Source organism: Haliotis rubra, unplaced genomic scaffold (assembly GCF_003918875.1).
Source record: "Haliotis rubra isolate DU_JTF1 unplaced genomic scaffold, ASM391887v1 Scf91, whole genome shotgun sequence".
Taxonomy (NCBI): Eukaryota; Metazoa; Mollusca; class Gastropoda; order Lepetellida; family Haliotidae; genus Haliotis; species Haliotis rubra.
Window position 1 is genome coordinate 2,227,490 of NW_025767646.1, and position 25,735 is coordinate 2,253,224.

Sequence of the window (25,735 nt, forward strand, 5' to 3'; positions counted from 1 at the left end):
CACTAATCTTTGATCATCCTAATTCACACACATATATCTGGCTTTCTTCCCAAAGCTGATCATTAAAGCCATGATATATCTGGCTTTATTCCTTAGCACCTATAATGGATGTACGTACTTCATTCTCATATAAACTACACAAAATGTAAAATATGCATTATGTCGGAAAACGCACACTGAAACTTGAAATAATAATCATCATCATCATCATCATCATCATTGTCATCATCATCGTCATCATCATCAAAATGTAAAAGAACATTTTGTTATAAACCTAAAGTAAGTCTGATATCACTGGTCAGTAAGAACAACACTAGTGTTAAAGGAAAAGAACACTAATTCATTTTAAATGTATTTTACTTCAAGTCAATCATTCTTGTTTAAGAAATACAGTTCGCTTTACCACCATGTATAGTGTAATAAAACACTCTTTCGCCCTGAACTATTATAGTTTAAGTACGAGGACGCTTGCGTCCGAGTGCATTAACGTGATAATAGTTTGGGGCGAAAGTGTGCTTTATTACACTATACATGGTGGTAGAGTTTAACTGTATTTCTTTCTAAGATGCCAAATTTAATACTTTCTAAGGATAATTACGAATAATTTCAGGCAGAAAACAAACGACGGTGTCGGTGACCTAAATTAAGAATCCTTGCACAGGGCTAACTGGCGTGCTGTTCTATTGATGTGTCTGCCCCCCTACGTTAAGACAAACGTTACCAGAAAAAAACAAATGATAACAGTTTGATGACAGTTTACATTCGGATTAAATATCTTCTCTGAATTATTTTAATTACATCTGTCATTAACGTGAAAAACCAATATGAACGCCGTGATTTCTACTACCAACGAAGTTTAGATCAGTACATTCAGATGAAGCTGAGTAGTCAAGTTTTACATTCCACGCATTGCATTGTGGGAATGTAAACATTGCTAACCTTACCGTCGTCGCTGAAAACTTGTGAGTCGAATTGTCACATTTTAGCCGTCGGAAAACATAAACGTAATGTTTCCACCAGTGATGTTAGCTGGATGAAGCAACTGCAAACTAAGAAACGGGATGCAACGGAGTAGTTTACTGTAGGAGGCCGTACGAGGCGATGACAACTGACATGCATCGTGACGTTGCTTACATTGTGACGTAATTTAAAATGGTTCGATTATGAGGGGGCACACTAGAATGGCGCAGTGACGGGATAACGTCATTCAATTGTTACGTCATCAAAAAACTATACCTTTATTGTCTGATAATGTATTTTTTTTTTCGATTGTTCTAACCGCTAGGCATCTTAGAATTACCTTTACAGCTTCTTAAATTCTTAATTTTCTTATGTCACTAATCAAATCTTTAACCTCTTTACACACACTGCCAATGATGCATCCCTTCCTATGACCTTCACACTGAGTTTTCGAGCAGCGGGGTAGCCTAGTGGTTAAAGCGTTCGATCATCACAGCAAAGATCCGGGTTTGATTCCCCACATGGGTACAATGTGTGAAGCCCATTTCTGGTGTCCCCCACTGTGATATTGCTGGAATATTGCTAAAAGTGACATAAAACCAAACTCACTCACTCACTCACACTGAGTTTCACAACTGATTATTCAATAGCACACAACTGATTATTCAATAGCACACAACTGATTATTCAATAGCACACAACTGATTATTCAATAGCACACAACTGATTATTCAACAGCACTTACTTTTGCAATGAAGAGTGATAGGTGCTTATAGAAGACCAGCTTCAACTTTTACAGACACTTGGTGTCCATTCGGTTACAAGTTGAAATGGAATCAAGCAGACAGAAAATGTAATAATAATAATAATAATGTCTATTCATATTGCACTATGTTCCATCCACAGAGGTGCATGCTCAAGGCGCTACAATAGTCACAGATGAGAAGTTCACTTGAGGAAATCGTTCCTGGGGATAGAACTTTCTGAAGAGAAAGGGTTTTAGGCTGGTGTTGAATATCTCAGGGGTGGGGGATTCTTTAATAGTCTGAGGTAGTGAGTTTCATAACTGAGGTACTGCCACTTGAAACAATCTGTTGCCATAGGATTTTAGTCTGGAGTTTGGTACTGCAAGTAGGGGTTGGTTTTCAGACCTTAGACGTCGTGGTATGGTGAGATCAGTTCTGATAATGTAAACATGTAAACACAGCAAACATGCAGGCCCAGCTACAAACTCTGAAGACAAGAGAAATAAGGTATCTACTGGACCTCTGGACTCTTCTTGAAACAATATCAGGGTCTTGTGGTTGGGTATTCATGGTCTTGAATCCACTTTATTCATTTTAGCAATTAAATGGAATAGGTACTTAGAAAACAAAAACATAAAGTTTAGATAGACTGTATATATATTGTAAAATTTAATTACATATATAAATCATTTACAGTTTGTGTTTGAAAGCATATTTTACAGTCTTGGAACATAATCGTGCTCTTTAGATTAGAAACAGAATTGGATTTAGAGTTTCATATAGTCTTCATTGACCTTTTAAAAGTTCATCTTAGTTCATTTCAGGAGGTATCCAGGTATGAACAGCATCCAGGAACTGAAGTGGGTTTTCCATTTACAGCGGAGTTTTGCCAAGTCCAGACAAGATGTGCCAGTCCAGTCTTGGTCTATGACACCATGATCCAACTGCTGCCTCTTGGCCCTGTCCTTAATCTTCTTGATTTGCATCAGGAAGTTTCTTAATGTCCAGATGTGCCTCAGCTTTTTCATTTTTAGATGTCCATGAAAATGGTTGTTGCTTGAGGACCAACAATGTCATGGTGGTTCCAGTGTCATGGTGTCTACCCATGAGGTTGAAACATAATCAATGAAGAGAGGGGTCTGCTGGTGTTCTGGCCTCGCATTCATGATCTTGATCCAGGTATCCTCCGCTTTGTCAAGAAGATGAAGAGGTATGGCTGCAGCTAGTCTGAATTTTGGGCTCAATTTTGTCAGCATCAGAAAATCCTTTAGCTACTACCTGTCACCAAACTGCCAAAATGTGGAGTGGAAGAAGCTATCATAAATTCCAGCATCAAGAAATGCCTCCCCAAAGGCAGAAATAGATGTACTTTCAAACTACAGTATATCTGGACTCAAAGTTACATTTCAGTTTTTTAATCTCTTTTAATGTCTACTTATCAACTTGGACATACTTCTGTAAAGTGGGGGTGTAACATGCAACAAACTTGATCCAACATTTGAACTCTAAGGAGGTTGCATACAAAATATCAAAATGTCAAGAAATTGCTAAATTTGGTATCATTTTGTAGAAAAATGTGTCCCGAATATAATTATGGATTAAAAATAGCAAGTCACCCGGCATTTGTTTGACAAGTGGTGCCCCCTTGTGGCACCGTCTGTAAAAAGTAATATGTCAATAAAAGTTCTCTTAAAAGTAAATTGTTTACTTTTATTATTCAGTATGTGTTTTTTTATAAAGATATTTCAGTATTGATATGAAATAAAGCTGGAAAATCAATTTTCAAGGCAGTATGTAGGATTTGACACATTAATTAACTTCTAAAAAAACAGGAATTTAAAAAAAATATTGATTCATCAATGAAAAAAAGATTTTTATAATAAAAAAAGATTTTTATAATAAAACAAGATTTTTTCATAAAATGAATTATTTTATATAGTAAATTCACACTAGATTAATATTCAAGATAAAGGGAAATAAATAAAAAAATATGTATACCAGGTATCACGTACAATTATTGTCCCTTTGGCAATTCCAAAAACAGCATACCCAGTATTTTTATTGAATCATTAAATTTGATAAACCTTTGAGGGGAGATAACTCTTGCCCAGGTTTTGGCAAAGACATATCAGGATAAATGCTTGTGTGGTACTTCCATCTCAGGCTGCTCAGAGGTAACAAATACTGAAGTAACTGAATAATGCCATTATTCTGTTTAAACAGGGGGTTAATATACAGTATATATTAAACATGTTCAGTCTTAAGTATACAAGTTATTTCAGAAAAAAATATCATATGTTACCATTACTTTCTTCTCACACCAAGCCCTTTTTGCCAAATTTACAATTAAATATGTGAGAATAATGAAACGATTTAATTCATATTTTAAAATAGAAAAAGTTTGTAAAAAATGACAAATGTGAAAAATTCCTTATCTGACATCAAAGTTTGAAAAAGAATACTTTTATGCTTGTTACACCACTGATGGTTTTTTTCAGTGGATACTTTAAAAAAGTTTATTTTAAAAATATTTTATTACTTTCCTGTGTGCAAATTATCATGACCGCATTTTTTAATGTGTTGACCATTCAAAACAATAATGAGATAATTCAGTATGATGCTTTGTATTTTCATATTTTTCATAGCACGAATTTGGCCTTTTTTGAGAATGATCCATATATTAAAGGAGACAAAAGATGATACAAGAACACATGTGATTATTTCTGAAACATATCAAGCACTATGACTAAAATCAGTTGAAAACCTAAAAAAGGTCAAAATAAATTGAAAACTAAAGAGTGACACACTTGCAGAATGGATAATGTTACTTTGAGACCAGATTCTCTTTCAGAATACAACATGTTTTTTCAGCACTTAACACATGAAGACACACGCAGCAGCTCTGTCAGGTTTCTAATCAACGTATCCTTACACTTTAACATTAAGAATCACTCTGGAAAAACTCCGCCCATCTCCCTTCCCTGTCAACAAACACACGTCTTAAGTCCGCAACCACTAAACACCATCACTATCTCCTTATTCATTCAATTAATTGCCCTCATTCCACACCTCTTCTGTTTTAAATCAGCTCTTTCCACCTCAGTGTTAAGCTACGCCTGCTGAAGAACACATGTGTTGCCTGTGCTTTTCGTGTTAATTAAATGTAATCTTCTCAAAGCGTCTCCTCATGGTGCGGTACGGGTCTGTTCTCTCTTGTTGCTTTCATCTGTAATGTTAATACGTGAGAGACACGCCACTAGCTGATCCAGACCAGTTTCCAGACTGGTGTGGCTGAATGATTACACAGGCTGTATACCTCATGTTAACAATGCATCTGTTCCTGATTAATGTTTATGATGCAAAACATGTCATCATTACTGCTTGCATATTGCATAATGTTGCTTTTGTTGTATCTGCAAAGTCATCATGTTACAAGAGGAACATCCCTACAAGTGAGTGAGAGAATGATGTGTTTAACCAGAGACCATATACTAATATATGGTCTCTGGTTTAACCTTGCAGTCATATACTCCAGCTTTATCACTATGGACTGAGAGTGTGAGCACACACGATCAGTGTGTGATGTCACACAGGCCATTGACCTTGAACACTGTTACCAAACATCCCCATGTCACACAGGTCATTGACCTTGAGCACTGTTACCAAACATCCCAATGTCACAGAGGTCATTGACCTTGAGCACTGTTACCAAACATCCCCATGTCACACAGGTCATTGGCCTTGAGCACTGTTACCAAACATCCCCATGTCACACAGGTCATTGACCTTGAGCACTATTACGAAACATCCCCATGTCACACAGGTCATTGGCCTTGAGCACTGTTACCAAACATCCCCATGTCACACAGGTCATTGACCTTGAGCACTGTTACCAAACATCCCCATGTCACACAGGTCATTGACCTTGAGCACTATTACGAAACATCCCCATGTCACACAGGTCATTGGCCTTGAGCACTGTTACCAAACATCCCCATGTCACACAGGTCATTGACCTTGAGCACTGTTACCAAACATCCCCATGTCACACAGGTCATTGACCTTGAGCACTATTACGAAACATCCCCATGTCACACAGGTCATTGGCCTTGAGCACTGTTACCAAACATCCCAATGTCACACAGGTCATTGACCTTGAGCACTGTTACCAAACATCCCCATGTCACACAGGTCATTGACCTTGAGCACTGTTACCAAACATCCCAATGTCACACAGGTCATTGACCTTGAGCACTATTACGAAACATCCCCATGTCACACAGGTCATTGGCCTTGAGCACTGTTACCAAACATCCCCATGTCACACAGGTCATTGACCTTGAGCACTGTTACCAAACATCCCAATGTCACACAGGTCATTGACCTTGAGCACTATTACAAAACATCCCCATGTCACACAGGTCATTGGCCTTGAGCACTGTTACCAAACATCCCCATGTCACACAGGTCATTGACCTTGAGCACTGTTACCAAACATCCCCATGTCACACAGGTCATTGACCTTGAGCACTGTTACCAAACATCCCCATATCACACAGGTCATTGACCTTGAGCACTATTACGAAACATCCCCATGTCACACAGGTCATTGGCCTTGAGCACTGTTACCAAACATCCCCATGTCACACAGGTCATTGACCTTGAGCACTGTTACCAAACATCCCCATGTCACACAGGTCATTGACCTTGAGCACTGTTACCAAACATCCCCATGTCATAGAGATCATTGACCTTGAGCACTGTTACCAAACATCCCCATGTCACACAGGTCATTGACCTTGAACACTGTTACCAAACATTCCTATGTCATAGAGGTCATTGACCTTGAGCACTGTTACCAAACATCCCCATGTCACACAGGTCATTGACCTTGAACACTGTTACCAAACATTCCTATGTCATAGAGGTCATTGACCTTGAGCAAAGTCACCAAACATCACCACATCACACAAGTCATGGTGCCCGAGTCACTGATCAACACCATCAGCGTATATATGGTGTCACCTGAGCACAATTTACCCTGCTCAGGTACACAATGTCACCCAATATTCAGTCAAGTCACTTAGCCAGAGCGTTCATGTACACTATCAATGCATCACATGACATTGTTTTCTGAAGACATGTAAAAAAAAGCCCTATAAAAATATGCATTGAATAATTCTGATTATATTATAAGCATGTGTTTATGTGTCACCATGAAATAGTGATGATCCTAAGTGATTGTCGTATCCTACCCACTGGAGACACACATCACAAACACATGCAAAGGCAAGTCAATGGTTCACCTGGATAAAAACATTAATATACAAGATACAAGTCAAAATAATGAATTGCATCAAGCACCATTTTAGTCACCAACACATCAAAGTTTGACATTAATCTTTTTGAAAGCTTCGATGAGGATTTGAATGTTGTTACCCTGATATACATTTTGTGGGACAAGAGCTGTGGATGTTCTTTGAGACTGGAAGAGCTTTCACAATTTTACATCAAAGTTATCCCTCTAGTAATATAGTCTCCTGGAAATGGGTTTGTCACTCTGAATCCTTACACGTAGATTCAAACCAATAAGGCAGTTTCACTGGTCTCTTTTATTTCTAGTTCAGGTGGGAATATCAGTGGCAGCGAATTGGCTTTTGACCATTATTTGATGTGATGCTTACCCCAGTAAGTTAAATGTTAAGCCAAATTTCACTTAATTGGTGCTCGTGAGGATGCCTACTTCTTTTTAAAATGTCTTATCCTTAACTCCACCTTGATGCTATCAGTGAGGAAGTCCAGCAATTCACAATTTGTTTTCTTTAACTAATTAAGATATCATTTGATTTGATATTTAAACAAACTATGGCCACAACATTATGTAACAAATGCCCCATAGTTCAAGGAGTGAAGTTTTTCCTTTAGTTTGTTGTGTAGGAATAGTGGTTTACAAAGTTGAAATATATATTCTTTTGATGTAACAGAAATTAGTTCCTTTTTGAACTTTCAAATATTCAAACAAATTTACATGGTAATAATTCGACATGTCTCTAAAATGTTTTGTTTGTGTTTGTGTGAATATAAAGAATGTACTTCCTTGATTTAAGTTAGGATTATTGTTAATCTTTGAGATATGGATTGATGGTACATTTTCTATCTTTTGTTCAATTGGGGTGGACACTAATGGGTTTAAATTTAACCAATGTTGGTCATTGAGAATAGATGGATGAGTGACTGTCATCTTGATTCCCAGGAGTTCCTAGAGTGTTGGTCATGACTCTCAATGAAGCATGGGGGTTTGTCCTTGCACAAGATCAGATGGCAATGTGACTCTTAACCTTCTAGTGCTTCACAGGCAGCGGGGGTTGTATACTCCTGAGGGAGATGAAGATGAAGATCAAGTTCTCACTGATCCATTGTCCAGGGTATTAATAATGTAACACCTTGATCCTGTCCTGTATGATATGGAAATACAGCACTATATAAAATAAATGGCCTCTTATCATTTTTATGTAGCTTTGGAATCAAGTACAAAAGAGTTTGTGATGCATAGTTTTCACAGATTTTTACTCATGTTTCACACTAGCCCTATAGGTGTCATTATTTCAACTATCACTTATACAAAGTTCTTTGATGAAAATGCTTTCATATAATAGTTATTTGTTATTTAAGGCCTTGTTAGTGCCAACAACTACAAACTACAGCTGACTGGGACAGAATTGGTTGATTCTAACTTATTATCATTTAATCACTTGCAGTTTTCTGACCTACTTATTGCTGTTTAGGTTAACACACAAATGTGGTTATAGTGTACATACTACATGTCAGTTCTAGGGAATAACCATTCTTGAAAATCCGCTTAGATTCCACTTGGCATAAAATGATGTGAATGTATCACTGAAAATGTGTGATGCAAAATGGAAAAGCATGTCCCGCATTACCAGCCACACAAATCATTCACATAATTTGCATAAAATATGACTGTATGTTCCCTTATCACATACTTGACCATTGTCTTGAGCACATAAATGACCACTGTCTTGAACATGTACATGTTTCACTTAATGTTTATCTAGGGATATATACATTTTCAGGGTATTCTTCAATCAGTTTATGACAATTTACCATCACTGATTGCAAGTTACCATTTTTCAAAAATTCTCATGCAATTTCCTCTGGACACCATGCCTGTTTTCAACTTTGGGCACTTAACTTTCATTGTTTTACCAGCATGTAGACTGGAAAACAAGTTTACTTTCCATCTTAAATAAAGATTATGAGAATTGCAGAAATATTTACATCTGCCACTTACTACCTAAGCTACATTACTGAAGCAAATATTTACAAGTTTATTTTAGGAAAATAAAAAGTGAAGGTAGTTCCAGCTTAATCAGTAAAACCCACAATGGTTATTTTATTAGGCTCAGCTTGTATTACAAACAAGCTCTAGGTGAAGCACAGACTGTGCTCTCATGAAACTGACAGATATAGATGAGCCACAGACTTTTCCTGATGAAAGAGGAAGGAACATTTGTTACCAGGTCGTGAAGACCTTTTCAGGGGCATAACTGATCTGAATATTTCTTCCAATTGTATGTACCTCCTTGTACATTTTGTACTTTGAGTGACACCTTTCTGCACAGTCCTATTGCTCTTGTCATTGAAAAGGTGAATGAGTGAGTGAATTTAGATTCCCTTCGCTTTTAGTAATATAATGGCAGGGGACACCAGAAATGGGCTTCACACATTGTACCCATGTGCAGAATTGAACACAGGGCTTGGCGTGATGAGCGAATGCTTTAACCACTAGGCTACCCCACTGCCTCTTATTGAAAAGGAATTAAGTCATCTTCCAATTAGAAGGAAGAATGAAACACGGACATTGAAATGTAAGCTGCAAGAAATTATTGAGTGAATGACTTTGTTTTCACACTGATTTGAATATTACTTTAGTTTTATCATGGAGCTTCAACTTGATGTGAGAGAAATATACTGATGCAGGTCAAAGACATGTGTTACTGCCGTGAAACCCACAAATACAGGGATGGTGCTGATAAACATGGAAACAGGGCAAACCAGGATTTGAACCCATGATCACAGGTTTCTTATAGTTATGCAACACAGCACAGGCAGTTGTTAGTCCTTACCCAAGTGGACCACCATGCATGACCCTGAAGAACATTAAGAAATAGTACAAGATATCAGCTGATTGAAAGAATGTGTTTTTCAATCTATTGTAATTCATTCAATTGATGAAGTAATATTAAGGTTCCATGCAGTACCTTGGTAGAACACTTATATTGAAGTAAATTGGATGACATCATATTGTTAAGGATTTTGACATGTTAACATGTCAACCCAATGTTTCAGATGAAGTAATATTAAGGTTATATGCAGCACTTTATATGCAGCACTTTGTGTAACACTATTTGTCAAATGTGTACACGACAAACAGTGTTACACCTGTCAGAGATATTCAAACTTATCAAATATGACCAGCTGAGCAGATTATGTCCATGAGAATTGCAGACCTAAACAGATTGTCAGTCGTTCATCTGCCTTGGAAAGCAGGCAGGGTATGGAAAGGGGTGGACAAGGGGAGCAGGGAGACAGCGGGAATAGCTTGGACAGGTGAGCTGAAGAAAACCAAGAAGTACAAAAAGGGGAAAACTGACCAGCCAATCCTGGCCTGGACTTCACAGGCCTTCCCCTGTAAACTGTATTGAAACTGTTTGCCCTGCCCCACAAAGTTGTACTGTGAGAATAGTTTGTAAGCCTCATGTTGTTTACGAGTGCCAGGGGTGTTACACTTGATAGAACACTTATCTTGAAGTATTGATGACATCATATTATTAAGGATTTTGAAATGTGTCCATGTGTGTGTTTTTGTTCTGTAAAAGATTTAATAAAACAAGAAATAAACACTCCACAACTTAGGCTTTGCTTGACAGAAGCCTTTCAGTGTGCATAATCAGACATGAACTGTACTACAAACAAAAGTATGGGAACAACCTAACATTTGATAGTCATTTATAAACTTAAACGTGGTGAGGTCATTTATACTCTAAGGTAAATGCAACTTTTTGTGTGCTTAATGGGCACTTTAAACGACATGTTGGAACATGCAGTGAAGCAACTGATTCAATATTCGTTGAATTTGAGTGAAATGAAAAATTGTCAAAAAACAGCGAAAAACAAGGGTGCTGATACACACCAGCACCATGTTTGATTCAAACGCCCAAACACAACAGCCTAGTGCATGTGGAAGACTGACTTCCAATGCTTAGAGACTTAGAGAATAAATGAACTCACCACGTTTAAGTTTATATATGACTATAAAATTTTAGGGCGTTCCCATACATATTGTGTGTAGTATATATACACTTCAAACAGCATGTTGTCAACTCAGGCAAGATCATTATTTTCAAACTAAAGAATAAAAACATGTCCCCTGACAAAGAAAAACATACAGCCACAAGGCTCTGCAGTCTGTCTGAATTTTAGAGAAATAATCACATGTTTAAAATTGCATCAAAATTCTTTGAGCACTTTTTAGAGACACCATAGCTGGGATCATTCACACAAAGGTCATCTCTGTAGGCCTTTTTTAAAATATCATCACATTACATACCACATGATTACTGTTATCAAATTTCTCAATAACATATCCAGAATTGAGTTTGAAAAGGGAATGTAAAGTTGACAACGGATAGACAGATGGATGATGGTAAAAGCACCTTCACATAAATTGTCTTGGCATTCAGTCAGGTGATGGAAAAAAATACCCATATCTTTTATAAAGTAAATTAAAAGTTAGACATTTTTTTAACTTAAGACAAATTTAAATTAACAAGGAAAATCATGAAAATCAATCATGAAAAGAAGACGAATATCTGTACTTCCAGGCTAACTATGACTTTATCTACCAGTAAAACCTGGAGCCAGATATTTAAGTCTTTGGGTTCAGGTAGATAACAATATCTTTCTTTCAATTTATTGACTCCCTAACTTGAACACGTTGGCTTTATTTCTATAAATAAATATCTTTAGTTCTTTTCTTATCAAAAAGACAAGACTTAGGACTTTTTCTTTTCTACTGGCATCTTTATCACTGCCAAGACAACCTAGTTAGCTTGTCTTGGCCTTTTGCCAATCCTACACTCTATCTTATGAATATCACCCTCAGCTAATTTGTCAAAGCTAAAAAACGTTTTTCCCAAAAAATATTCTGTGTTGAAAACCTCTATAGTTCAGGAAGACTAATTTGGATGTTAGCATGGTTCTATTTCGAAAAGAAAACTTAAAGAAATGCCTCAACAAAGATGGAGACATTTATGGTTTCAGAGAATGCAGCATCAGCCTGCTACATATTATACAATATCATTTTATGAAAAAACATACTGGAAATATCAGTGAATTGTTGCTATAAATGGTCTCTTCTGAAACTAAATATTTGTGTTTTTAGTGAATGAATTAGTTTTACGCCGCACTATAATAGTCCAGCTATATGGCGGTGATCTGTAAATATCATCGTTAGGATGAGAAAGCCACAATAACTCGGTGCGCCTTGTGGCTGCAAGAGTGTATACTCCCCAGCCCCAGGGAGTTGAGATTGATAATACGATGTGCCGTTGAGATTGACATCCAATGATCAAGGGGAAAAATACCAGCGCCTTGAGCATGCACTAGTTGCGTGGATATGTGTGTTATGTAAATATCCTATAATATAATAATAAATAATTGAATCTGCACCACACAATCCAGTGATCATCAGCATCAGCATTGAATTTTTTTAATGTGATAGAATGAGTGTATTCGGTACATAAATAAAAGAGACAAAACCCTTTCTATAATCATAACAAGTTCTTCCTTAGTGCAGAAATGATTGTATAATTCTAACCATATCATGAGCATGGGCTTATGAATCACCATCAACATACAGCAATGAGTGTCAACCAAGTGAAGTGTCATATCAAATCAACTTTGCCTCAGTTTTTCAAGGGGAGGTTCTCTGAATGATTACTGCACTGAGTTTGAATGAAGCCAGCTGGCCTGAAAAGTGAAACAGAAGGCTTTCTCTTTGCTGCTCGGGACCAGTATCTTCCCATGAATGAATTTTGGTCATGGACGTCCAGCATTGGCACTAACACAGCATCTTAGGTGACATGACGGTGTGACCTTATCATTTTATTTCGCAGTCTTCACCATGCTTGTGATTTTAACTTACACTGAAAATTACAACTTTAATTTTTTTTGGAATCAGCCCATATAAAGCCTCAGATGTATTCAAGACAGAAGCTGACCTTGAACTTCATGATAAAACTGATGAAATCATTCATAACATTGAATTATCTGTCCCTTTTCACACTAATGTGATTGACAAGATCCAGGAAAAGCATGGCAAATATGCAGACTTTGCTTGTATCCAAAGTACCAAGTTGTCTCCCCTCTTGACCGACGTTGAGAGTGTGCCTGGTATACTGCCAGGAGCACAGTCCTCTTGACACAATGGGTAATGCAGAACGCTGTCGTGTTGGGAAGTTGTCACATTTTCCAGAAATCTATGGGTTTGACAGCGCCTCCTGGAAGAAGTCCCATTTGCTGTCTGGACTGCATGGAAAGGAGAGCTAATAACGAGCCTAACCAATCTGACTGTGCAAGGATCACCTGAACCCTCTTTACTGAATTTAGTTATTTTAATCTGTAGAATAATTACAATAAATTGCAACATGCTACAGTTCATCTAATGAATCATGCACATTTATTAGCCCAGTCAAAGGATTGGATTTTCTTTGTAGCTCTCTTTGAGTATTGAGCCACTTGTTACGTGAACTGGAAAGCAGACAGTTAAATACACATTGTAAAGCCAACAAACAACAAAGAAATGTGACATAATTTACAGCTGTATTCTAACCAAGTTTACAAATTAATACTAATCACTACAAAGGAATTACAATGGCAGTATAAAATAGAGAGGCAGTACAAGTTAGTGAGTGAGTGAGTGTTTAGTTTTACGCCGCACTCAGCAATATTCCAGCTATATGGCAGTGGTCTGTAAATAATCGAGTCTGGACCAGACAATCCAGTGATCAACAGCATGAGCATCGATCTGCGCAATCGGGAACTGATGAACCGTCAACCACTTGACAGCTTGACCTGTCAATTGGTTACTAAAGATCAATTCTGACCGGTCCAGTTCAAGTTAAATGGAGGTGAGGTGAGGTGAGGTGAAATCGTCATGCTGGAGAATATTTTGCTCATATGACGACTAGCTCAGACTGAAGCTGGTTTTATAGTGCTAGCCCACTGAGATACCATGCCGCAGTAAAGCATGAATACCCCACTCAGAACTGACTCACCAGTCCTTGTTGTACCCATTAATGCCGAAAAGCCAGGCAGGGACCCCAGTACCATATTTTAACGTATTTTGGTATGATGCGGTCGGGGATCGAAGTACAAGCTTAAACCACGAGGCGGAAGTTACAAATACAAATACAACGGCAATATAATATACAAGCAATGATTATTGCAATGAAGACAGTGATGTAGCAACAGCGGTCAAGCTTACAAAGAGGCCTTGGCTGAGAATCCAGGGTGAAATGATCTCCACACAACTGCTGATCTTCTTGTAATGTGAGATCAAATGTAAGCTAACAGAGGCAAGACTGGCTAACTTTCCAGAACATATCTCTGAGTCAGACTACACTGGAAATATTCCAGAAGAGGCCTAGAAATTTCCAGACCAATGAAGACAGTCTTGTCCTCAGTCTAAAGAAGAAGACAGCATTGCACTCTACTGAATCGTAACAGAAACAATGATATACACTTGCAACACTGTCCTACAAACACTACCACTTGGCACTGAGAGGTTAACACTTAGCCTAGAAGGTTAACAGTCACATTACTATCTCATCCTACCTGGTACCCATTCACTGCTGATAAGCAGAGGCATATTCTGAATATAGCCAGTTATTATTGTTAATTGTTTATTTGGACATTAAACATTAAATCATATAGAGTTTATAGATACCTATCTTAAAACAAGTTAAATACTTTCCAGAAAGACCACTATGAGTGAGTGAGTGATGAGCTAACACCCCCAGACCACTGTGAGGACTTCCTGAATATTTTTGTTCACCATTTTTTTAAAGCCATTGGAATTCTGGAGAATATTATTGGTTCCCAGCAACCAATGTGGTAAATGGATTGGATATGACTTGGTAAACTGCACCCCCTACATGGAGCAGTGCTCATGATATCAATCACCAGGTCTAGAGTCATATCTATACACTTCCATACAGCTTTAATATTGTTAAGTGCAATGTTAAACAAAAACAAAAATTATCCATGTATTTATCTTATTTGGTATTATTCCCTTCAAGTTAAACAAGTTATTCCACCACAAGTGCAATTAGCACTGTGATGAATGATAAGAAATGAGCGATTGAGTGAGTTTAGTTTTATGCAATATTCCAGCAATATCACGGCAGGGGACACCACAAATGGGCTTCACACATTGTACCCATGTGGGGAATCAAACCCGGCTCTTTGGTCTGACGAGCAAAAGCTTTAACCACTAGGCTACCCCACCGCCCAATAAGAAATGAAAGTAGGTTACTTTTATCAGAATCGTATCACCAATATGACAGCAATGCTAACCAATAGAGAGATCAGTCTTATGTAGTAATATGTGCTTTACACATGGAAACACACCAGGAGGTCACAAACATCACTCGAACAGTGTTTATCGAAGTCACATGCTGTATATTTGAGAAACGATAACCTTTTATGTTTACACATGGGAGTCATACCCTCTATTCCCAGAGCTGCCTAGATAAAGGTGGATAAATAAATACTAATAATATGATCGCCATCATGTGAGGTAGAGTGTTACATTGTTGCCAAAGTGAGACACAATGTCTCCCATCTGTCTCTCATGATGCATTCCCCACTGATATTATCAGAGTTGGATGTAATAAATCGCAGTCCAGATATCTGACTCTTAGAAGCACTTTAGTTACAGGAATATTGCTCGATCTGTTTTATTTTAGAACCCATGGAAAGATTTAATGACTGATATGGTGTTTTTCCAACCTCTTTAGTCAAGGACTCCTTGAATTCCAGGCCATTTTTTAAACTGTACAACAATTAATAATTATTAGTCTTGACAAAATTACAAGATCGGTGTCAAACTTGCACTGTGCCTAAACAAAGAAGCCATTACCTAAACCAGAAAACAATCCATTGATACAACTCTTTAAGAAATTAGAAAATGGGATCCAAACTTTGCACTGCAAAACTGTTTTAAACAAAAAGCTGTTTTTAATTTAAAAACATTTTGAAAAATATCTTTTGAAGTTATTGCTTGAACAAAGCTTTTCTATATTAAAGTTTTTAAATTGCTGGTAATTCTTAAAGAAATTAAAATATCATAATCCAAATTTGCACTGCATCCATCCTTTAGACAAGAAGGTGGTCCTCACATTTGAAAGAATCCAACCAATAGTTTCAAGTTACTGGTTGAACAAACTTATAAATTGAAATTTTTAAATTGCTGTAATTATTGAAAAAAAAAAAAAATATCAAATTCAAAATACGCACTTAACTCATCCTTTAGACAAAGAAGGTGGTCCCCAAATTTCAGTGAGTGAGTGAGTGAGTGAATTAAGTTTCATGCTGCTTTTAGCAATATTGCAGCAATATCACAGCAGGGGACATCAGAAATAGGCTTCACACATTGTACCCATGTGGGGAATTGAACCTGGGTCTTCAGAATGGTGAGCAGATGCTCTAACCATTAGGCTACCCCACTGCTCCTTACGTGCCACTGTCTATAGCTGAGACTTCTGTGACATATAATTGTAGTCAATACTTAAGAAATACTATATTGTTTATGTTTGAAATACGTAGAATCTTTGATGACATCTAATTTGTAGTCATAGCAAAATACATAGTATTGAATAGTACTGTAGCTCACCTGCCATACAGTCACAAATCAAGAATTATGTTTGAAATAATTAGAATCTTTGATGATATCTAATTTGTAGTCATAGTAAAATACATAGTATTGAATAGTACTGTAGCTCACCTGCCATACAGTCACAAATCAAGAATTAGACTCAATCAGATCAGCACATAATGAGATACAAATTTTGAAAGTGAGTGAGTGGAGGAGTAGTGGTAGGAAATTGGATTTACTTTCATCAGTGCTGCAGTCACACCATGAGAAAGAACACAATGCAAGTCCTGAGTAACCTACGCTAGAATTTTTATAAGATGATCTAAATGGAGAAGATAGTCAGGCCGAGCAACTTGGCTGATTGCTTGTCATTGTATCCAGTGCGTGAGACATTATCAATCCACATTATCAAGTACTGGATTGTCTGATCCAGACTCGATTATTTTGTGGCTACTTGCATAGAGTAGCTGAGTGCAGAATTCAGCGACAAGCAAACTTGCTATGACTAAGTCCTTTTTCTGAACTGGTAAATGTGTTAAAGTCCTAATACAATCAGTAGTAGAACAGAACATTTATACCAGCAATTATGCAGCATCTCAATATTTCATTATATATGTGGACATATTTCTAGTGGTTAAAGTATTGGGTAGCCTAGTGGTTAAAGCGTCACGCCGAAGACCCGGATTCTTTTCCCCATGTCGGTACAATGTGTGAAGCCCATTCCTGGTATTCCCCACTGTAATATTGCTGGAACATTGCTAAAAGCAGCATAAAACCAATTCCAATACACATATAATATATTTGATTTAACAGTGAATTCTGTGGTTTAGATCATTTACAGAATAGTTATAAGTCCCAAGAATACAAAGAACATGAAGGGTGAATTGGACTGTATTTGAAGTAAATTGTGAAAGCTTGCATCTACAGTTATTAAATGATCCTAGATCATATATTATGGAACCGTATTAGAAACCTCCCCTATGGCTCAGATAACTACCATTTTATGGCTGACATACAGACCAAAATGTTGACACGTTCTTGAAACAGTGTTTTGTAACGCTGAAGAGGTAATGGTCTTGAAGTTTTTAATGTAACTTGCTTCTATAATGGCTGAACGGGGACTCATGCATGCGTTTGCAGACAGAAATACGAGATGGTTTCAATCATTCATGATGAGAGATGGAATATTGGCTTGTCATGTGACACTGAAAATAGTGAACTTACAAAGCCTTAATAGTTCCAATCTCCATTTTGTCCTGAGGTCTCTCGCTTTGAACTGACGCTGCGGTGGGACAAGAAGTAATACAATAAACGCTTTCTCACTCCAGTGTGCAAAACGATTTGATGAATATTTACATCATACGATAAAATGTGTTTATGTTTGAATGCTGCAGTGAATCAGATTACCTTAACTTTATGTGATGCTGTGAAATTGGTAGTATCCCAGTCATGGACATTCAGTCATGTGACCCAAGTCCATATAACAAAGTCACTTCATCTCAATGCTGTATGTTCAAATAGTTACAATAATTATATAATGTGAGTATTCAAAATGTGCCTGATTACATGTACCAAGTTTTTGTTTCCCTTGGTTGTTGTACAAATGCCACACTTGGCAATATTCCAGCTATATGGTGGCGGTCTGTAAATAATCAAGTCTGGACCAGACAATCCAGTGATCAACAGCATGAGCATCAATGACATATCTCAACCAAGTCAGCAAGCCTGACCACCTGATCCTGTTTGTTGTCTCTTACATGGGTTGCTGAAGACCAATTCCAACCCAGATCTTCACGGGTAACATGTACCAAGTTGCAGTGCGCTCAAGTCTCGTATTAACCTATCAGTTATAACCTGGATCAGAACAAACCTATCTCTGACATGCTAGACGAGATTTGGTCGAAGTTGGACCAATCTAAAGCAGAAATTGCTAAGTCTGTGGAGAATAGATTGGAGAGTTTTCGTGGCGAATTTCTAGAGACATCTAAAGAACTCACAAAGTTGAAGGCTGCTAAGGACATAGTGTGGAAAAAAGAAGGTAATAAGATTCAACATACTTTCAAGAGTGCACCGCACATGACATACCATATAACTGTTGTGTTGTTTGTAGTACTGAGTGGAGTGTAGGAGAACACGGGTAACATGTACCAAGTGAGTGCTCATGACTCTACATTATCATTTCCCCAGTCCAGGGTTCAGTGTGAATGGGATGTTACTTCTCAGCTTCCTGGGGAGTATACAACTCAAGCTACCTAAAAGTGCTAGAAGGTTTACAGTTTGTATTATGACTCTGCTCACCCAGCAGTAGATGGGTACCCAGCAGAATAAGACGGTCATGTGACTGTTAACTTTCTAGCGCCTCACACGCAGCTTTGATTAACCAGGGTAATAATGACAGAGCTTTGTACACAATCTGTCCTTATAGAGCCACTGAGTATCGTTGAGGTAGATATTAGGAGTTATAAATGTATCATATATATATATGTATATATATTAATAATAATAATAATAATAATAATTGGCTTGTATAGCGCCTAGTTTCAATCATAGATGCTCAACGGTAGCTGCATACATCGTTAAAAACACAATAAGTGTGAAAAGAGTTCTATTCAGAAGCCATCTTGAAGAAGTAGGTTTTGAGCAAGTTCTTGAATTTTGAATGGGACTCAGTTCGTCTGAGGGTGACTGGAAGATTGTTCCATAGAGCTGGTGCTGCTACAGAAAAGGCTCTATCACCCATGGATGTTTTAGTGCTTGGCTGTGTTAGTCTTAACGTATCTTTTGATCTAAGAGCTCTGGTGGGTACATGCAGATGTACAAGCTGGCGAAGGTAGTCACAGGACTGGTCATCGTAGAGGCAGTTATGAGTCAGTAGCAGAATCTTGAAGTAGATCCTGTACTTTACTGGAAGCCAGTGAAGGGATTTCAGAACTGGCGATATATGGACCATCTTGTCCTTTCAGGTACCCATTCACTGCTGGGTGACCACCTGGGGCACATCAGAAGCCTTGGAAACAGACAAGCTGCCGAACAGCTGATGTATATTGACAGTAATTCAGTTATATGGTTTAGTAACAGCAATGAGGTCAATGCAATAACCAAGACAAAAAATGTGGCAATCTCTGGTCAAATATTTATGCGACCTTATTTTCAGCATGGTCAGTATTCACTCTGAATTAAACTATTATGTTTTAAACTGCATGTTTTGCTATTACCATTTAATATTCTTTTTAACCTTGAAAATCAAGGTTATTTCAATTTAAACAATTCAACGCCTTTGTAGTTAACAACATGTAAAGAAAAATTTCAAATTTATAAATCTAGGCCAAAGAAAGGCTGCAGTGATTAACTATGCAAGTTCCAATATCTTTGGAAATTAAGTTTGAACTAAAAATCGTAAATGTTGAAGGTCAAATGCAATCACAATAACATCTGCCTTATACATGACAAGGAAATCTTCTTTGAAAACACTAAAACACCCTCCTCCATTTCAACTTTATCACATGATTTCCCTGAAAACTACTTCAATCATTTGATGTACTATCTTCCTCACCACCTTTGAAACTTGATGCAATAAATTTACTGACTTTATGAACCTGCAAGATTGAAATAGAATATGCCTTTTCTTCCATGGTCTTTTAGGAAGGGATCAATGGATGCAGCCCATAGCAACAGTCACTAAGGACTCCAAATTTAATACCTTTATTACATGATGATAGCTACAGCTGTGATCAGAAATCATCTTTATGCCCAAATTATCCACACCAAGTATTAACTGCCAAAATCGCCCTATTAGCGTTAGTAGAATTTGATATGGGCCTGGGTCAATGCACACCTTTCAAAACTCTATCAGAGTTATCTCCCTTGGTTATTTTAAAATGTAACGATATGAATCAGAATGTGATAGATCCTTCATTACTCAGTAATCTGTCAATATTAGTAATCTGTCAGTAATCTGAGTTCATTGTACTTTCTGCAAATAAAAGCAATTCATCCATGGAAGCTCAGACATTTAAAATTTGTATGTCTAACAGCTTGTGACAAAGTATATTTTTACTTAAGGTAGGCCATGACTAAATCTGCAAAGTGTGTACTCAGCGAACAATCTATGTCACTTCAGCCCTTCTCAGTATCCAACATGTAAACATTCATGACACTGCAAGACACCAAATGAGCTGTGAACATATTATTTGATGGGATAAAATGAATATTCTCCTTCATATTTAGTTGTCAATGAGCACCATCACGTTACCACTGAATTAAGTCCCCAAAGTCTACTGAGCATCCTACAGTAATCAATGTTACCATACACTATACAGAACAGTTGAGTACTTTATATATAGCATAGTGGGTTCTGGTTTGGACATTTTAAGCAATACATGAAAGGCACCATGATAACTGGTAATAAGAACACCTTGCAATATCATGCAAATAACTAGTCACTAAAAGCATTGCTGGATAAAACTCAAGGTAAAACTGTCAGGTTTGATATTTGATGCCCTGTAATTTTAACACGTGAAGTCTCTGGATTGAACATATGACAAATATGTTATTCTGAGGGCCAGCTGATTAACATCCTTTTTCCTTTTGTAACTAAGAATGTTTTCATATAAGAATTTTTGTGCTGATTAACATGCTTTCCCTTTTGTGACTTAGAATGTTTTCACTTAAGCATTCGAACCGTGAAGGTCCGGGTTAGAATATTGATCTTCAGTAACCCATGCTTGTCGTAAGAGGCTACTAACAGGATCGGGTGGTCAGACTCGCTGACTTGGTTGACAACATGTCATCGGTTCCCAATTGCGCAGATCGATGCTCATGCTGTTGATCACTGGATTGTCTGGTCCAGACTCGATTATTTACAGACCGCCACCACATTGCTGGAGTGTGAGTAAAAGTAAACTCACTCACTCATATAAGCATTCATATGCTGATTAACATGCTTTCCCCTTTTGTGACTAAGAATGCTTTCATATAAGCAGTTTTATTCTGTGATAACAAAGGGTGAACAAAGGGTCTTTACTTCGAAAAAAATACTTTTAATTCAAGTTTAAATAATTAACTAATTAAATTAAGTTTCAGTTATCACCAAATGGAACCACCTGCATGGGAAATGATCCCCATGCCAGCTGATTAAAACACACCTGTTGTTATACAGTGATATATTGTAGTACAGCACATAATGGTGTATGAGCATCAACCATGGCTGTATAATAATCTGGCAGTGAAAGAACTCCTTCCTTGTTATTGCCATCTAATTAGTAATATGTGGAGTGATATACACATCTAATTTGACGTTCCTTTGTAATTAGAGAATGTCATGAATTGTAAAACCATAGATTTTCTGTCTTTTATGCTATTAATCATCTTGGAGATGACTTTAATCAAGGAACCGTTTACATTAATTTACTTTGGTAGAGACAATTTATTATACAGAGGTGGAAAATCATCACTGCCGGAACTATATTGGTAGGAATGCATGCAGCCTTATGAGGTCATATGGAGATTTGACAAAAAAATGCAATAATAAATAAATTCTTGGAATTTCATGCCAAAATGCTTCACATAATTTCATAGCCTACAACATATAAATTACTGAAATACAACATAAACATAGTACTACTACGATTTAAGTTTGGAATGAATCATATACATAGACAATTAATGTCCAGACATTTATTGAGCCTTTTGCTCTTAAAGATGTTTATAGCGTAGTGTCTCCTGATGCAGATTCTGGAAAATGTGAATGAATATTTAATAATGAATGTATTGTGTCCTCAAGGTTTCCTGGTGTGTTTCTGGAACATCATTTAACTGTGGTATTCAACTGTCAATAGGAAAATAGTATATTTTAAATGTGGTATTCAACTGTCAATAGGAAAATAGTATATTTTAAATGTGGTATTCAACTGTCAATAGGAAAATAGTATATTTTAAATGTGGTATTCATCTGTCACTAGGAAGATAGCATGTTTAACTATGCTATTCCACTGATACCAACTGATGTATCAGAAAATCTAGGAACCATCAATTACACAGTACCACACAAACAGTCAAACATCTTCATTATTGTTTAACGCAATGGTTTCCATATTTACTGTTATCAGCATTCTCCACATGATTTGTCAACCTTTTTCATTTAACTATAAAAAGCTGAAATCTTCAGAAACTCAGAACATTTGTCTCTCTACCAAACATTAGAATACATGTATATAACAAAAATCCATCTGTAGACTAGAATAATTTGGAAAGTATGCATTGTCTCAGTTGTGGGCTCCATTTGAATTTGAGTGAGTGAGTATGGTTTTATGTCGCTTTTAGCAATATTCCAGCAACATCATGGCGGAGGACATCAGAAATGGGCTTCACACATTGAACCCATGTGGGGAATCAAACCAAGGTCTTTGGCGTGACGAGCCAATGCTTTAACCACTAGGCTACCCCACCGGCCCCATTTGATTTTGACTTTTGTTTAGTAGATATATAATTTTAAACAAAATAACTTTATTTCTGGGATTAAATGCTAGCTTTCAGTGTAGGTAAGAAAAATGCGGCCAATTGTGAGAGAGTTCAGCTACCAAAATAGCAATATGAAATAAAAATCTATGAAGTATAATGTGATGAGGGCTTGCAAACAGTTTTTGTTAACAAGCTCTTGTGTCCAGGAAACTAATAAGCTAGGACTGTGTATCAGCAAAGAAATTGTATAGCAATATATCATGATACAGGTATCAATATTGCGACACATATTGTGATATATTGGGAGCTGCTTGAGAGAGAGTAACACTGATTGAACATGCAGATCCTATCATCTACATACGAAGACTCCAAACATATATCCTGGACTTCTGTTCACAGCAATCTCAAAATTAACAGGTAGGTATTCTTCCTTTCAATCTTAACTAATTTATAACATGCAAAACTGAATATCACCCTAGAATCATGTGATGTATCATTTCATATCATTTGCTACAACTCTTTTGCATTATAGAGTTTGTTTGTTATTTCTTTATTCATGAACTTTTCACATAAAAATGGCTGTTTTGATATACATTTTACTGTCACTTGTGTGAGTTGTCTTCTCTGGTCTGGCATCCATGAGCACTGTACAGCTCGTGTGTGAATGTTCTGTGAAGTTTTGTCATGTCCTTTGGAAACAAATTCCATTACTTTATACACATACCTAGTATACTAGCGTGTATCAGACTTTACAGTGCCCTGGCTGTACTGTCGAGACTGTAACAGGGAGTCAGGATATTAAACATTTAAATTAATTTTAAAAAAGCTGTGGAAATAATAACAAAGGTTGTTATATTTTTAAACCAATATACTGCTACACATATAGTGCTACAAAAATATTGCAATACATTTGCAATAATGGGAGTTGTGAATTGTGATATGCCATTAATACCATGCAGTGCTACAATTTGTACATCGATCCAATATATTGTCTGACTTCTGCGCATTCTAGGCTCTTTTCAAAAGAGGTGACAAAAGAGGTGGTCAGGCTCAGTGACTTAAATGATGACATGACACTGCATCCCGATTGCTTGGATCAATGTTCATAATGTCCGTCACAAGACTGACCACCATCACACAGCTAGAGTCTTGCTGAGTCTTGTGTTAAACAACAAACAAACCAATACAGTGGAAGCCCTCTAAACCAGCAGCCCTCCAATCCGGCATGCTCTCAATATTGGCACTAAAATTTGGTCCCGACAGATGCTGTTTAATCTATGAGCATTCTCTAAACCGGCACGCCCTCTATACCGCCATTTTTTGTCGGTCCCAACAAGTGCCGGTTTAGTGGGCTTCCACTGTATATTAACAGTCCTTGGACCTGTCTAACTTTGTCTAAGATGTTGCAGCTCAAGTGTCTGAAGTCACCATGCCTGGCACCAAATAATTTGTTGGATTATGAACAGCGGGAGACCTTGCACAAACAACCAGGTAATGCCACTGGCTCACATACTGTTTGCTGTGCATATTCTGGAGGCAGTTTATCACTGTCACTTGTAGTTGATTTGGCTCCAGAGATGACACCAGCCTCTTGAAACACTTCATAAAAGTGGAGACCTGACAATTTCCAGTTCAAAAGAGGTTAGCTTTTAAACTTTTTCCTGGATCAGGATTTACCCCGAAATTAAGCTGGCTGTGTGCCAGAATCTTCCATTTTAGTTTTAAAGTATTGAATTGCTGTCATGCTGGAGTGTTTGACTGATTTAGGAAGTCTTACAACGAAAAATGTTTTATAGCTGTAAAATATAGCTGAAACTGTGGTGTTAGTTATACAGGACAGATATTATCTCATGATGACGGGCGGTGGGGTAGCTAAGTGGTTAAAGCATTCGCTCATCATGTTGAAGACCCGAGTTTGAATCCCTACATGGGTACAATGTGCGAGGCCCATTTCTGATGTCCCCCGCCATGATATTGCTAAAACTTCGGCTATTTCGCTCGCTCGCCCACCTGACCCGCCCGCTCAAGCCCCCGCCCCAGCCACTCACTCACTCTCATGATGAAGAAATACCCAGAGATGTACACTGTGTTCCTCACAGTAAAGAACCTCTCCATTACGGCTGTATGTTGACAAATATCAGCAAAAACAGTAGTCTTCTTTGGATGCTCATAATAATATAAAACGTCAGTCCAAATGAATATCTAGTTTCAGCTTTTCTCAAAAACAGATTCTATTTGATGTGAAAGGCAAAATATCTGTGAAAATCTCAAACAGAGCATTATGACAGAATCCCATGAGAAGTTTGTCTTACATTTCTCAAATGATATCCTCAAAACAAATTTGAAGACAATGGTGAAGTCCTAAGAAACACTTGTTTTCATCTTTGAATCTTTGAACATGGCCCCGATTTCTCAAAACAAACTTAAGTTTTTACTCAAATTTCAAAATGAGTTTGACAATTTGAAACAGCTGAAATTTTAACTCAACTGCATTTTTAAAATAAAAAGGCCCAAACAACTTAAGTAATATATCCACCAAACTCTACTATGTCTACTATGTGTGAGTTTAGTATCAATTTCACTTCATTCTGGGAAATGCATTTTATCAAAT

The 25,735-nt window shown here is 37.2% G+C and overlaps 1 protein-coding gene and 1 long non-coding RNA gene across 2 annotated transcripts in view; both read right to left on the reverse strand.

The window, feature by feature from the left end:
- Window positions 1-25,735, reverse strand: part of LOC124264135 (dipeptidyl peptidase 4-like) — a 541,860-nt gene that overhangs the window by 503,531 nt on the left and 12,594 nt on the right. The window lies entirely within an intron of this gene.
- Window positions 1,584-24,397, reverse strand: LOC124264139. The gene is made up of 4 exons (XR_006895067.1): window positions 24,306-24,397; window positions 19,440-19,443; window positions 14,391-14,396; window positions 1,584-1,595 (listed from the first exon to the last, which is right to left on the reverse strand). It is a non-coding gene; the product is annotated as an uncharacterized LOC124264139 (long non-coding RNA).